At 40.5% G+C, this 14,477-nt stretch overlaps 1 protein-coding gene across 12 annotated transcripts in view; it reads left to right on the forward strand.

Moving 5' to 3' along the window:
* CBFA2T2 (CBFA2/RUNX1 partner transcriptional co-repressor 2) overlaps nt 1-14,477 on the forward strand; it is a 163,406-nt gene that overhangs the window by 73,388 nt on the left and 75,541 nt on the right. For 3 of the 12 annotated variants that reach the window (XR_013399793.1, XM_028828322.2, XM_077951528.1), the window contains exon 1: nt 1,513-1,862. The exons of 8 other annotated variants lie outside the window; for them this stretch is intronic. The gene's annotated coding sequence lies outside the window, so the exon portion shown is untranslated. Of the gene's footprint in view, nt 1-1,512; nt 1,863-12,392; nt 12,681-14,477 lie in introns of those variants that run through there. One more of the 12 variants, XM_077951526.1, reaches the window with a different exon arrangement.

Below are 14,477 nucleotides of genomic sequence, written 5' to 3' on the forward strand. Positions count from 1 at the left end.
CTATATATATATATGCAGGGACTCTTTCATGCTGAATCTGTGTTCATGTAGATTTTAGTATAGGATATGTGTCATGTAATGTGACCCAGGAAGAAGCCGAGACCCCCGACTTCCCCGACCATCTTTTTTTTGCTTTTGCTTCCCCCCCCCGAGACTGAGTCTCTCGTTCTGTTGCTAGGCTTGAGTACGGTGGCATGATCTCAGCTCACTGCACCTTCCGCCTCCCGGGTTCAAGCGATTCTCCTGCCTCAGCCTCCCAAATAGCTGGGATTACAGGCGCACACCACGCCAGGCTAATTTTTATATTTTTAGTAGAAACAGGGTTTCACTGTGTTGGCCAGGATGGTCTTGATCTCTTGAGCTTGTGGTCCGCCTGCCTCAGCCTCCAAAAGTGCTGGGATTACTGGCATGAGCCACAGTGCCTGGCCTTTCTTTTTCTTTTATTTTTTAAAGATGGGGTCTCTCTATGTTGCCCAGGCTGATCTCAAACTCCTGAGCTCAAGCGACCTGCCCGCCTTGGTCTCCTAAAGTGTTGGGATTACAGGTGTGAGTCACTGCACTCGGCTACCACCACCCACAATCTTTTAACTTTTTATTTTAAAATATAGATTCACAGGAAGTTATAATGAAAAATGTACAGGGAGGTCCATTGGACCCTTCACCCAGTTTGCCCCAGTGGTAACATTTTGTGTAACTATAGTATGGTATCAATTGTCAGCCATTGATTTTTATTTAGCAGAAATTGAGCAGCTATTATATGCTAGCTCTTTGAGGTATAAAGGATTAAACTCTGACCTTATAGGTTTCTGTCATCTGTCTGGATTTTCATTGTTATTGTTCTTAAAATATTTTTTATTTTGGCTACTCGTTGTTGACACTTTTATTAGCAGTTATTTTAATGTTAAATACTATGTTATTTCTGACATTTATATTTGCTCTGTTTTAAAACAATTTTGCATTGTGTCCCCATCTTCCATTTATAATCTTTACAGCATCAGAACCATGTTGCCTGCATTGTCTTATTTTAATCACGTGCCAGTTTTGCAGTGCTACCAAGTCTGGATCTGAGAGGCAGCTTGTGTGAATCATTTACATACATTTCTGTTTATATTCCCTAAATTAATTTGCAACTTTATATTTTTCATCCAATTACATGTTCAAAACAGATTTTTAATAATTTATTTTAAGAAGGAATTTGTTATATGTAGGATTTAAAAACTGGCTCAAAAAGCAGAAGCTATTAAACAATAGCAGAAACCAGACAGTATATAGGACTTTAAATGGTAATTGCTAAACATTTGAATGTTCCCACAAATGTGAGTCTGTGTGTCTATGTGTGTCTCTACATGTTATTCCACTAGGGACTTGCACAGATAGGTTTTTCACAATATCCTTGCTGTTATTGTCAGCCATAAACAAATTATACGTATTTAACAAGTTAATGTCAGATTGGCCAGGAGCCACTGGGAGGTGTGTACTTAGTGACATCAGCTGGCAAAGAGCCCTGGTAACAGGGAGGGTTGGAAGGGGAGTGGAGAGAGAGGAAGCAGGAGGAAGGGAGAAAAAGAGAGAGACTGACTGTATCTGGGGATTCTGGCAAGGTGAAGAGCTGGTCTGTTTGGCAGGACCTTCCCATCTGGGATCCATCTGTGTTTCCCTGGAATGGGACAGGCAGCTCTAGTCAGTGAGAAATCGCAGATGTGAGAGAGCTGACACATGTCCAGCTAATGAAAGGAGGAGGAAGGCTGGTCTCCGATTGAGCTTTGAAGATTAGGAGGAGAAAAAGAGGAGCTTTTGAATATCATTTCAAATAAATTTGGTGTATTTAAGAATCTGGATTGTTTATAATCTGGGCATTTGGCGTAAGTACATTTTAATTTAGTTCTGGGGGTTAAAGTGCACAATTCTCTGCCTTTGAAAGCTTTTTACTTCTTTCAGATTACAATGGTATGAATGTTTCTTGATATCTGATACAAGAGTTCAGCCTTTCTACTCAGTTTTGTTTCAATGCTTCATTTTATTTATGCTTCTATTTTTCTGTTGCCAACTTTATATTTGAATGTCATGCTTTTTTGAACACAAGGTTTACTTAATAATTAGATGTAATATATGAATTCTACAGCTAGAAAAGTAGTCCCACAAATATTTCTGTAAGGTTTTCCACTTTGGATTGTTCTGTGATGTTTAGAGGAAATTTTTTTTCCCCTTTAGTATGCATAATACAAATAGGCCATGTTAAAAAGATGGCTCATAAAACACTCTTTTCTATTGTCAGATTTTATTTCAGTATATGCAGGCAAATTACAGCTAAAAGAGATTGAATCAAAACTAGCAGCATCTCTTCATTTTAGATATATCTAACAGTTTTTCATTTAGATTTTGCTCCTATGCTGTTTTCTTCTATTTCCTTGCTACCTATAAAATAAATAACATCAACGAATCTGACTTGAATTGTGATTTTGGGGTAGTTTTGTGATGCAATAAATTCATGTGCATATAACTACGTACTGTGTTCTGTAGTCCTTGTTAGTTTGTGATGCCTGTTTTAGATTTTTGCTATTTCTTATATACAAGAAATAGAGATGGGTCTCACTGTGTTGCCCAGACTAGTCTCTTAAACTCCTAGGCTCAAGTGATCCTTCTGCCTCAGCCTCCCAAAGTGTTGGGATTACAGGCATGAGCCACTGCACCGCTTCTTATTGTTTCCATACGTTGTCTTCATGTTTTTGAGGCCTCTGAATCCAGGCCTCCTTTCCATATTCTATGGAAAGAACATGAGTTTGGGAGTTAGACAAACTGTATAGCCATTATTCACTAGTTCTGTAATCCCAAGCAAGCCACTATTCTCTTTGAATCTCTATTTTGTGTAATTCCTGACTCATTATTGGGGAAATTTGTCTGGCACATAGAAAACATACAAGTTAGTTTCAAGAGTTCTAGATGTTCACTTTTTTTGCTGTGATAGGTTCCTAAACCCCTTGCATTTTTAACTTCAACTCTTGGGCAAGAATGGGTCTGGCCTGCAGTGCTTGTTTTCAGGGCACCCTCCCTCTTGCTGTACTCATCTCTCAGATTGTCTGCATCTATTCTAAATGTTCTGTGCTATCTTTGCCAAACTATACCAGAACAGAAGAACTTTGAAAAAGTCAACAAGCAGGAGTGAGGTACTGAATTGTACTGTTTTGTGACAACACTGTTTAAATTGTTCCCCTCACTCTGAGACCTCTCGCTGGAAAAATCTGTTTTTTTTTTCTCCTGTATATTACAAGTCATGCAAAAATTCTACTATTTCTCAAATAGAAACTTTAAAAAATATTTTTATTCCTTAAAGTTCTTCAGCCTTTATTTATATTAATTGAGTAATTAAGTGGACAGTATAGTACTGTTCAATTTCTTCCTTCCAATTTTTACAGTCAGATTTATTGAGGTGGAGGGGACTTTTTTCTTTTTCTTTCTTTCTTTTTTTTTTTTTTTTCCCCCGAAATAGAGTCTTGCTCTGTCGTGCAGGCTAGAGTGCAGTGGCGCTATCTCGGCTCACTGCAGCCTCCACCTCCCAGGTTCAAGCTATTCTCCTGCCTCAGCCTCCCGAGTAGCTGGGATTACAGGTGTGTCACCATGCCCGGCTAATTTTTGTATTTTTAATAGAGATGGGTTTTAACATGTTGGTCAGGCTGGTCTTGAACTCCTGAACTCGTGATCCACCCCCCTCAGCCTCCCAAAGTGCTGGGATTACAGGCATGAGCCATCGCACCTGGCCCTCTTTTTTTCTTTTCTTTTCTCTTTTCTTCTTTTTTTGAGATCAGTCTGGCATGCAGAAGCATGATCATGGCTCACTGCAGCCTTGACTCTTCCAGGCTCCAGTGATCCTCCCACCTCAGCCTCGTGAGTAGCTGGGACCACACGCATGCACCACCATGCCCAGCTAATTTTGGTATTTTTTATACAGGTGGGGTTTTGCCGTGTTTCCCAGGCTTGTCTCAGACTCCTGGCTTCAAGCAGTAGGGCCTCCTTGACCTCCCAAAGTGATGGATTACAGGCATGAGCCACCACACTGACTTGAAGGAGACTTTGAAAATGGAAGTTTTCCGAAGTTTTCTTTTCTTTTTCTTTGTTTCTTTTTTTTTCTTTCTTTTTTTTTTTTGAGACGGGGTCTCGCACTGTTGCAGTGCAGCAATCTCAGCTCACTACAAGCTCCGCCTCCCAGGTTCATGCCATTCTTCTGCCTTAGCCTTCCTAGTAGCTGGGACTACAGGTACCCACCACCACACCTGGCTAATTTTTTGTATTTTTAGTAGAGACGGGGTTTCACCATGTTAGTCAGGATGGTCTTGATCTCCTGACCTCGTGATCTGCCCGCCTCCTAGAGTGCTGGGATTATAGGCGTGGCCCACCGCACCTGGCTCCAAGTTTTCTTTTATACCAAATTGACTAAAATGATTTCATAAAAATTTGGGGGCATCTCTTTTGATAGGTGCATTGTTCAGCAAGCATCTTTGGCACTTTTCTGAATACTTGAGAGGATATAGTGTTTATGCTGAATTCACATGGTACTCCTTCAGTGAGAAAACACTTTCCATTGTAGCCTAGGAGACATGAGTGGGGAGAAAAGGACTTAATGCTTTTCTGTAGGATAGGGCCTACTATAGAGGACCTGAAAAGGGGATTTCATATGACTATGTCCATGCTAGGAATACTTTGGATGCTAGAGTTTCAAGAAACATAATAAGAAATAATGTGTATTTTAGTATGTGAAGATTGACTCACTGTAAATAAAGTTGAGTGATTAAAAGTCCTGCTAGGACCAGATAGTTCAGGAGAGTATTGCTTGCTACTTAGGTTATAACCAAGATACATTTGAGTTGAATACTGGAGAAAATCATGGTTCTTTCCGAAGATTATGAAAACATCATGAGAAGCTTACTACTATGAAATGAGGAAATTCTCCTAAATTGGTTTCCAGTAATGACCCAAGGATTTTTCATAGTGAGGGTCCTTGCTGGACTGGAGGCACATAATACAGTAATGCCAATAAACTGGAGATGAGGATAATGACATTTAAGTGGCTTTGCGGGAACATCAAAAAGTACTTTTGAGTGAACAAATATATTTAATACACAACTGGAAAAATTCAAGTGGATCCGAAAGATTGGTTGGGTCAGTTCATTGATGGTTATTGTAAGGCTACTCAGTGTTAGAAGTGCTCATAAGTCCCCAGAGATGACCTATGGACAATATTAGGATTGGAAAGGATCCTTTGGGTAATTTAGTCAAACACATTATTTTATAGATAAAATAGGAAAGTTGAGGGAAGGATAATGGGATGACAAATAGTTTCCCCAGCCCAGAGTTCAATATCCTCCTGGTTGCTGGCTGAGCTCAGACTAGAATTGTGTTGCGTTTCCAGGACACCCATTTGACAAATGTTATTTTGAATTGCCTGTTGTATGTGATAATATGGTAAGGGATTTTTTTAAAAAGGTGAAATCTCACAGAGGAGATAAAATGTTCAAAAAGTGGCTGGGCGCAGTGGCTTACACCTGTAATCCCAGCACTTTGGGAGGCCGAGGTGAGTGGATCACTTGAAGTCAGGAGTTCGAGACCAGCCTGGCCAACATGACAAAACCCTTGCTGGGTGTGGTGACATGCACCTGTAATCCCAGCTACTCGGGAGGCTGAGGCACAAGAATCAACTGAACCCAAGAGGCAGAAGTTGCAGTGAGCTAAGATCGAGCCACTGCACTCCATCTTGGGCGACAGAGCAAGACTCAGTCTCAGAAAAAAAAAAAAAAAGTACAAAAGTAGTAAGTCCTGAAAATTAACACCAACTGTGGGAATCAGAGACCCTTCCTAAAGGAGGTAGCATTTGATCACAATTTAGAAGGACAGGAAGGATGTGGACTTCTCATGTTTGGAAGGAGCATAGTGGCAGGATGGAAACGTTCCCTTTCTTCTGGAGCCTTAAATTAAACTTTATTAAATGCATAATTACATAGTATTCATTTCTACCATGTTTTGAAGTATGTCTAGCTGTTGCTGTCTTTCCAAATCCAAGATCAGTTGTTTACTTCTAAGATACTTACCTTTATGCATACATAGCCATCTTCTCTTTTATATGTGTGATTTATATACCAGGAAGCTGTGATTTAAAAGGTTTCTACCATGATGGCCTCTGTGGTTTGTTTAATTTTCCCTCCAAGTTCAAGTCAGTAAATAAAGGAATTAGTGGTGGTTGTATCTCGCAGAAAAACAACGTATTATAACTGGTGGTTGTATTTTCACTGGCTGATGGACTTTCCAAACAGTGTTTGACTTTTAAGAACTTTATGATGACACAGATTGATGCTGGGAAATTTAAAATGCATATGGATTTAATTTTCCTAAAGCATGCCAAAACCTGAAAAAGCAACTCTTTGTGTTTTGTTTAAAGCAACAGCTCGTGGAAATCCTGTTACTGTTCAATCCTCACCAGCTTGTTAGAGATGCCTGGCAAGGTGGGATGCAGTTCTGTATATGTATACATCCTATCTGCAGTTGTCTCTCATAGTTGGAGCTCTGCAGTAAATGGAGTATGTACAGTAGTCTCCCCTTAGTCGAAGTTTCACTTTCCAGGGTTTCAGTTACTTGTGTTACAGTACAGTAAGACACTCTGAGAGAGAGACCACATTCACATAACTTTTATTATAGTATATTATAATCGTTATAATAATTTATTGTTGTTAATCTCTTACTGTGCCTAATTTGTAAATTAAACTTTTTTTTTTTTTTTTAATTTGAAATGGAGCTTCACTCTTGTTGCCCAGGCTGGAGTGCAATGGCGTGATTTCAGCTCATAGCAACCTCCGCCTCCCAGGTTCCAGCAATTCTTCTGCCTCAGCCTCCCCAGTAGCTGGGATTACAGTCATGTGCCACCACGCCCCGCTAATGTTTTGTATTTTTAGTAGAGATGGGGTTTCACCATGTTGGCCTGGCTGGTTTCAAACGCCTGACCTCAGGTGATCTACCTGCTTGGGCCTCCCAAAGTGCTGGGATTACAGGAATGAGCCACCACGTCCAGCCTGTAAATTAAACTTTATCATAGGTATATATGTATAGGAGAAAACATAGTATATATAGGGTTTGGTACTGTCTGGGGTTTCAGGCATCTACTGGGGGTCTTGGAACACATCTCCTGCAGACAAGGCGGGGACTGTTGTATTTTCATTTGATTGTGGTAGTTTGGAAAGATGGAGAGAAGACGGTGAAAGATTGTGTGTGGGTTTTGACGTTAGGCTGTGTAACCATAAGCTAATTTAACCTTCACCTCTAAGCCTCAGTTTTCTCAACTGTAAAATGGGAAAAAAATGAGTTCTAAGGATTTAATTAGAAAGAAACTAGCATGATACTTCCTGCATCAGCACTCAATAAGATTTCTCTTTCCATGTCCCCCCAAAACATTGAAGTCACAATAACTGAAAGATTTACTTAAAATGAGTGTCTTGGATATTTTTACTGTCTCACTTGAGACTGACAGGGAACCCACTTCCTGAACTAATTCTTAGTCATGAGAGAAGGGTGCGTGTAGAGAATGTGGCAGTCTTTAAAAACTCAAACCTGTTGCTGCGTGGCAAGCTGTTAGCGTTTAGGGACCTTTCATCAGTTACCCTGCTGGAAGAGCTGGGGGATGGGCTGCTTTGAGGGTGACAGATGTGTCCTCTGCTGCTGGCGGGCGCGTGCCGGCTCTGTCCCTCCGCTCCCAGCACCAGGTGCAGCCATTGTTCTGGCTGGTCTGTCTTCATCCGGCCTCGTCTGTTACTCTGCTCTTTCTAGCTCATTGTTTCTGTAGGAAATTAGCATTAAAAACCCATCTGAAACCCCCATGTCCCTCAACTGCAGGTGACTGTTATTGGCCCCAGCTGCCACCCTTGCGCTTGATTACTTCCATATGGGTCTGTGCAAAGAAGTAGTAGCCATTTATTGATTTCCACCACAACCCCAACCTCTATTACTCAAACTATAATACCCTGAAATCTATTAGACCCCCAATGGGCTATATAGCTCAGTTGGCGCTACAACTGTGATGAACGTTTTACAAGCAAAACTAATTACACCCTTTTCCCTACCCCCATCACCTCCTCCCTAAATATTAAATGTAGAAACACCAGAGTATCATAAGTGGAATAGTAAATCTTTTAAATGTCTGGAAATGAATCTGTTTCTGAGTAGTAAAGCTTTTAGACTTTGGATGGGATTTTATGGAAAATTTTAGTCACTGCTTTAATATTTCATGCCACACCCATAATTTTCAAGCAAATCATGGCCCAGTAGGCCCCTAGGGTGGGGGTAGGGCACACAAAAATTTTCATCACTTGCTTTTTGGTTTGTTAAATTTAATCCAGTGGGCAGTATGTTAGGAAAGGGGCCTAGTTTAGAAGGATAATATGTTTTGTGGGAGAAAACAACATGCAGTCATTGTTAAATGCTTTAATTTTGCATTATTTTGTTGTTTGTTCTCGGTGTTTACACAAATAATTGTTCTAGTTTACTCATTAAAATAAATACCACAATGAGAAGGTCGATGTTTTAGACTTCTTTCTTCCTTCATCAGTAAACAAACTTAAGTGTTCCATTTTGGTTATTGTTCTAAATCAAGATTGTAATCTCAAACAGGTAATAAATTATCAGCTTCAAACCCTAGATAGAATTTTAAGGACAATCCAAAGTTGTTACTGACTCCTGATGAATTGTATTGTGACCTTGACAAAGTCACTACCCCATCAGTGAAGGGTATTTGGTGGCCTTTATAAGTCAGTAGCCCAGGAAATCACGGGGGAGGTCACTGACTTTTGCCTGTTGAGAGTTTAGCAGTGTAACCCAGTTTTAAAGTAAAATCTTGAGTCTACAGCATTTTAAATTAAATTATTTAATAATTCGCACATTTAAAGTAACAATTTCAATGTTTTAAACTTAGCTGCATAGAGCTTTTGTCATAATTGTGGAACATAGGGCCATTTCTGTTGGAATAAATGTCTTTTTGTCTTTCTTCTTTATATTCTATTTCTTTTGGAGTATAAAAAGGTACTAGAGCCAGGCCCTGTGTTGTGTGCCTGTCGTCTCAAGTACTCAGAAGGCTGAGGCAAGAGAATTACTTGAGCCCAGTCATTCAAGACAAGCCTGGGCGACATGGCCAGACCTCATCTCAAAAACAAATGGCTGGGCACAGTGGCTCACACCTGTAATCCCAGCAGTTTGGGAGGCCAAGGCGGGCGGATCACCTGAAGTCAGGAGTTTGAGACTGGCCTGGCCAAAATGGTGAAGCCCCATCTCTACTAAAAATACAAAAAAATCTAGCCAGGTGTGGTGGTGCATGCCTGTAATCCCAGCTACTGGGGAGGCTGAGGCAGGAGAATTGCTTGAACCCAGGAGGCAGAGTTTGCAGTGAGCCGAGATCATGCCACTGTACTCCAGCCTGGGTGACAAGAGCGAGACTCCATCTCAAAAACAAACAAACAAACAAACAAACAAACAAAAAATACTAGAATTTGAAAAGCCCCGGCAGCCAACATTTTACCTGACAGTTCCTATGAAGGCAAGCCTCCAGGTAGAGCAGTGTGATTATATTTAGAATAGGTTAGGATTTGTAGTATTTGAAGAGTTTTTTTCGGAGCTTTTTAATCTGCTCCTTCGTTTTAAGCAGTGGAGAAATTGAAAGGTAGAGAAGTCAGTAAAGGGGAAGAGTTGAGATTTGAAACAGCCTTCTCTGACTCCAAATTAAGTGTACTTTGATTTGAAGTTTGGAGCTAGTACATGTTAGGAATGTTGACCAGTATTGCTATAGATGTTATTGTCTTGAGGTGAGTACATGTGCTGTTAACCCTTCTTTTTGGTACTTAGGAAGAATGGAGGTTTCCTTCTGTGGCCTTACTGATTGTTTCGTTCTGTCATTGTACATACTGAGAAACAAAGTTGAATAGTAAAAGGAGTTTGCAGTCTATCTCTTTAAGCTTTATTAAGTTGTCCTCTCTCATTCCAGCCCTAAGTTTTCTTGCACTGTGAATGTGAACTGAGGTTTCCACAAGCAAACTGTGCTTCTGTCTCCCCAAGGAGAGAAGCATGGCAAATAACCACAAGTGCTTTGTCTGGGCCCTAGGCTTCTCACTTGCCTTTCCCCAGTCCTGGCTCTGTTCTTCATGTCTAAAGTAGGGGAGGACAACAGACTTGGTGTGTATGTGATTGACCTTCTAGAAATGTTAATTTCCACCTTTATCTTGGAGAATGAATGAAAGTGTTTCCCTGCCTTTCCATCCAAGGGAACCAAGGGAACAAAGCTTTTAAGTGGGTCTGGAGGAGGGACAGAGAATTGGTGATTTGTCTTGTGAATTCTGTTGTTTTTCGGAGTCAGTTTCAAACACTTCAGTAAAAATGTTAAGGCTCTTTGACTTTTTTGGTTTGTTTCTTTTTAATGTACAACTTCATTCTATTTTCTCACGTTTCATATGCACAAATCAATAGATACTCTTAATTGGATAAGTGAAAATAGTGGGTTAAAGACAGATATTTCATTTTCCTTATTTTGATGATTGCTTTTAAAATTTTAACGTGTACTTGACATAAAGTCTAAAATGTCAATACACATATCCATTTTTTTCTTTAACAGAAGTCTTAGAACACTTCAAATTGAGTAACTTTTTCAATATATTACTGCTGTCTAGGATTTTGTTTCCATTTTGGGTGTTACTCTCCCAGCCAAAATAATAGTTACCATTATTTTCAAAGCTGATATTAATTTAGGTTTACCAATATATTTATTGAATTATCTGGTCACATTGCATATTTATCACAATTTCCCTTCTGGGTTAATTTCCCTTTCTACCAAGTGTGTCTGTTAATAATTCTTGGAGAATCTGTAAGTAGTATACTCTTTGCTGATCTGAAGATATCTTTATTTCACCTTTACTTGAATGATAGTTAAATGTGGTTAGAGTGTAAAGGTTGACAGTTATTTTCCATTAGCACTTGGGAGTGGTGATTTCTTTTCTTTTCTTTTCCTTTTTTTTTTTGGAGATGGAGTCTTGCTCTGTTGCCCAGGCTGGAGTGCAATGGCACGATGCCGGCTCACCGTAACCTCCGCCTCCCAGGTTCAAGCGATTCTGCCGCCTCAGCCTCCAGAGTAACTGGGACTACAGGCGCCCACCACCATGCCTGGCTAATTTTTGCATTGTTAGTAGAGACAGGGTTTTGCCATGTTGGCCCGGCTGGTCCCGAACTCCTGACTTCAGGTGATCTGCCAATCTCATTTATATGAGGAAACCCCCCATAAATTTTAGAATAATATCTGTAAATTAGATGGTGGTAGGGTATTAATGTTAATAATTTTGGTAATTATACTGTGCTTGTGTAAGTAAATGTCCTAACTCTTAGCAATTACACACTGAAATATTTAAGCATAAGAGAGTGTAATGTTTCCAGCTTGCTCTCAAGTGTTTTAGATAAAAATATAGGTAGATGGTTGGGCGCAGTGGCTCACGCCTGTAATCCCAGCACTTTGGGAGGCCCAGGCGGGTGGATCACAAGGTCAGGAGATCGAGACCATCCTGGCTAACACGGTGAAACCCCGTGTCTACTAAACATATATAAAAAAAATTAGCCGGGCGTGGTGATGGGTGCCTGTAGTCCCAGCTAGCTGTGAGGTTGAGGCAAAAGAATCGCTTGAACCCGGGAGGCAGAGGTTGCAGTGAGCCAAGATCATGCCACTGCACTTCAGCCTGGGCGACAGAGAGAGACTCCATCTCAAAAGAAAAGAAGAAGGAGAAGGAGAAGAAGAACAACTCAGAAAGTGAGAAGCAATGTGTCACATACAGTACTCAACATCCATCATCTCTTCACATTCTTAAAATAATCACCTTTCAGTTGGGACCCTCCTTAACTACCCTCCTCAAACTAACCTGGATCTCCTTAAACTCTTTCCCTTTCTCCTTAGCACTTTCATTTTTTGTAACATTATAAAACATCTTAAATATACATAAACATACATTTTAGGCTGCATATATATTAGTTATTAATCATCTTTACTGCCTGTGTTTTCTACTAGAATTTAATCTCCACGCTTTTTATGGTAGCTACCACGCTACCATATTGGCCAGGCTGGCCTCAAACTCCTGACCTCGTGATCCCCCCACCTCACCCTCCCAAAGTGCTAGGATTATACGTGTGAGCCACCACACCCCGCCCTATTATTATTATTTTGAGACAGGGTCTTAACTCTTCACCGAGGCTGGAGTGCAGTGGTACCATCATGGCTCACAGCAGACTTGACTTCATGGGCTCAGGTAGTTGTCCCACCTCAGCCTCCCGAGTAGTTAGGACTAGAGGTGTTTGCCACCATACCTGGCTAATTTTTCTTATTTTTTTTGTAGAGGTGGAGTTTTGCCATGTTGCCCGGTGGGTCTGAAACTCCTAGGCTAAAGCAGTCTTCCCATGTTGGCTGCCCAAAGTGCTGGGATTACAGGCAAGAGCCACCATACCAGTTCCTGTCTAGATATTATGATGAAGATTGAGGATGGTAGTTTTTGTGGAGCACAATCCTGACTGTACCTGTGATGTTGCATTCATCTTTTGAAGCATAAGCAGATCACCAGGTGAATTACCAGGTGAATCTGGAATAAGGTTGAAAGAAATACAGGTCCTGGCAAGGAAATGGAAAGGTGCGTGTGAAACATTCATTTCTAATAGAGGTCTAATTTAATAACAGAGAAATATACTCTTCCCTAGAAACAATTTGCTTTAAAGGCCGAGCGCGGTGGCTCACGCCTGTAATCCCAGCGCTTTGGAAGGCTGAGGCGGGTGGATCACCTGAGATTGGGAGTTCCAGACCAGCCTGACCAACATGGAGAAACCCCGTCTCTACTAAAAATACAAAATTAGCCGGGCGTGGTGGCACATGCGTGTAATCCCAGCTACTCCGGTGGCTGAGGCAGGAGAATGGCTTGAACCTGGGAGGCGGAGGTTGCGGTGAGCCGAAATCATGCCATTGCACTCCAGCCTGGGAAACAAGAATGAAACTCCATCTCCAAGCAAACAAACAAAAACTCTTATAAAGTTGTGTTCTTTTTAAGCAGGGAAGTGTGACTTCATTGGCTTTTTGAGATGGAGGCTTCTGGGCAAAAGAATTTCATGGGGGTATTTTGAGATGAGTATGATCAGTCTAGTCAAGAGATGGGGAAGGTCTGAGCTTTGTTTCTTGTAGATGGAATGGAGAAGGGCAAAGGGTTTGAATTTGGGTTGTGTGATGTGAAGAATGATTGGTCTTAAAATACAGATTTAAAATGAAAAGATTAAACTGACCAATGTTTTTTGTGCTTTAAAAAAATGTGGCTGATAAAGCGTTTTTGTGCTTTCAAAGGGAGCCTGGATGAATAAGCTTCGGTACTGTATGTATTTTATTAGACATTTGGAGTGGCAAAATAATTTCTAAAATATTTCTAGCAACTTCATTTTCATTTTATCTGCAGGATGAAAAAGTAAATTTGGGTATTGTTGATTAAATTAGCAAACCATATGGTGTTTGCGCAGACTGACTGCTATGCGAGGTAGCTGTGTTATTTTTCTCTTTCAGGATATGCTGTTTTACCTGATGCCAGTGTTCTGAAACACTTATTTTCTAGTCAACAGTAGGTGAAGCAATTATTTCTAGTCATTTTTTTTTCTTGATGCCTTAATTAATGTCACAATTTGTGAAGTGCTTTATCCTGCTTTTTAAAATTAGTCTAATATTTTAAAAGATTAAATCTTCACATTTATATAATGCTTCCAAACCTCTTTTCACATCATAGCTTACATAGAAAGTGTTAAGTTCTGATTGGCTGTCCCAGGCTGAGGAAATCAGTATCTCAGTAAACTCATAATCATTCTTCACAACTCTCTGGCATTGGTCGCTGACACACAGCTTGGGAAGTTCTGCCTTACTAGAAAAGGTATAGAAACCTTTCTGTACTGTATTGTAGTTAGTTAAGAGGAATTAGGAAAGAGTTATAGAGTCTTTCTTAATAGGGTTTTTTTTTTCCTCTTTCACTAAAAGCCTAAATCTCACCAAATTACCAGGTGTTATACTAGGAGCTATGGTTGTAAGAGTGAAGAGCTCAAGGAACTCACAGAGAGACAGGCACAGAAACAAATCACCTGTGGCACAATATGACAAATGAAATCACAGAGATGTTTATAAGGAGCTGTTAAGAGTCCAAATGTGGGAGGATTTATTTCTGTCAAGGTGCACTTGAGTATCAGGTAGGACTTGGAGTTAGACCTTAAAGTAGGAGTTTCTAAAGTGCTAGAGACAGGGAAAGCAGGGCATTGCAGGTGGAGAGCACAGCCTGTTTTGTAGACTTTCTGCCTGCTTAATGTCTAGCAGAGGTCTCATCTTAATATAAAAGTAGACACTGGAACTTAGGAGTTTGCTCTGATGGCAGAGATGGATACTTGCCCTGCCAGAGTGCCCATCTACC

This window comes from Macaca mulatta, chromosome 10 (assembly GCF_049350105.2).
Source record: "Macaca mulatta isolate MMU2019108-1 chromosome 10, T2T-MMU8v2.0, whole genome shotgun sequence".
Lineage (NCBI taxonomy): Eukaryota > Metazoa > Chordata > Mammalia > Primates > Cercopithecidae > Macaca > Macaca mulatta.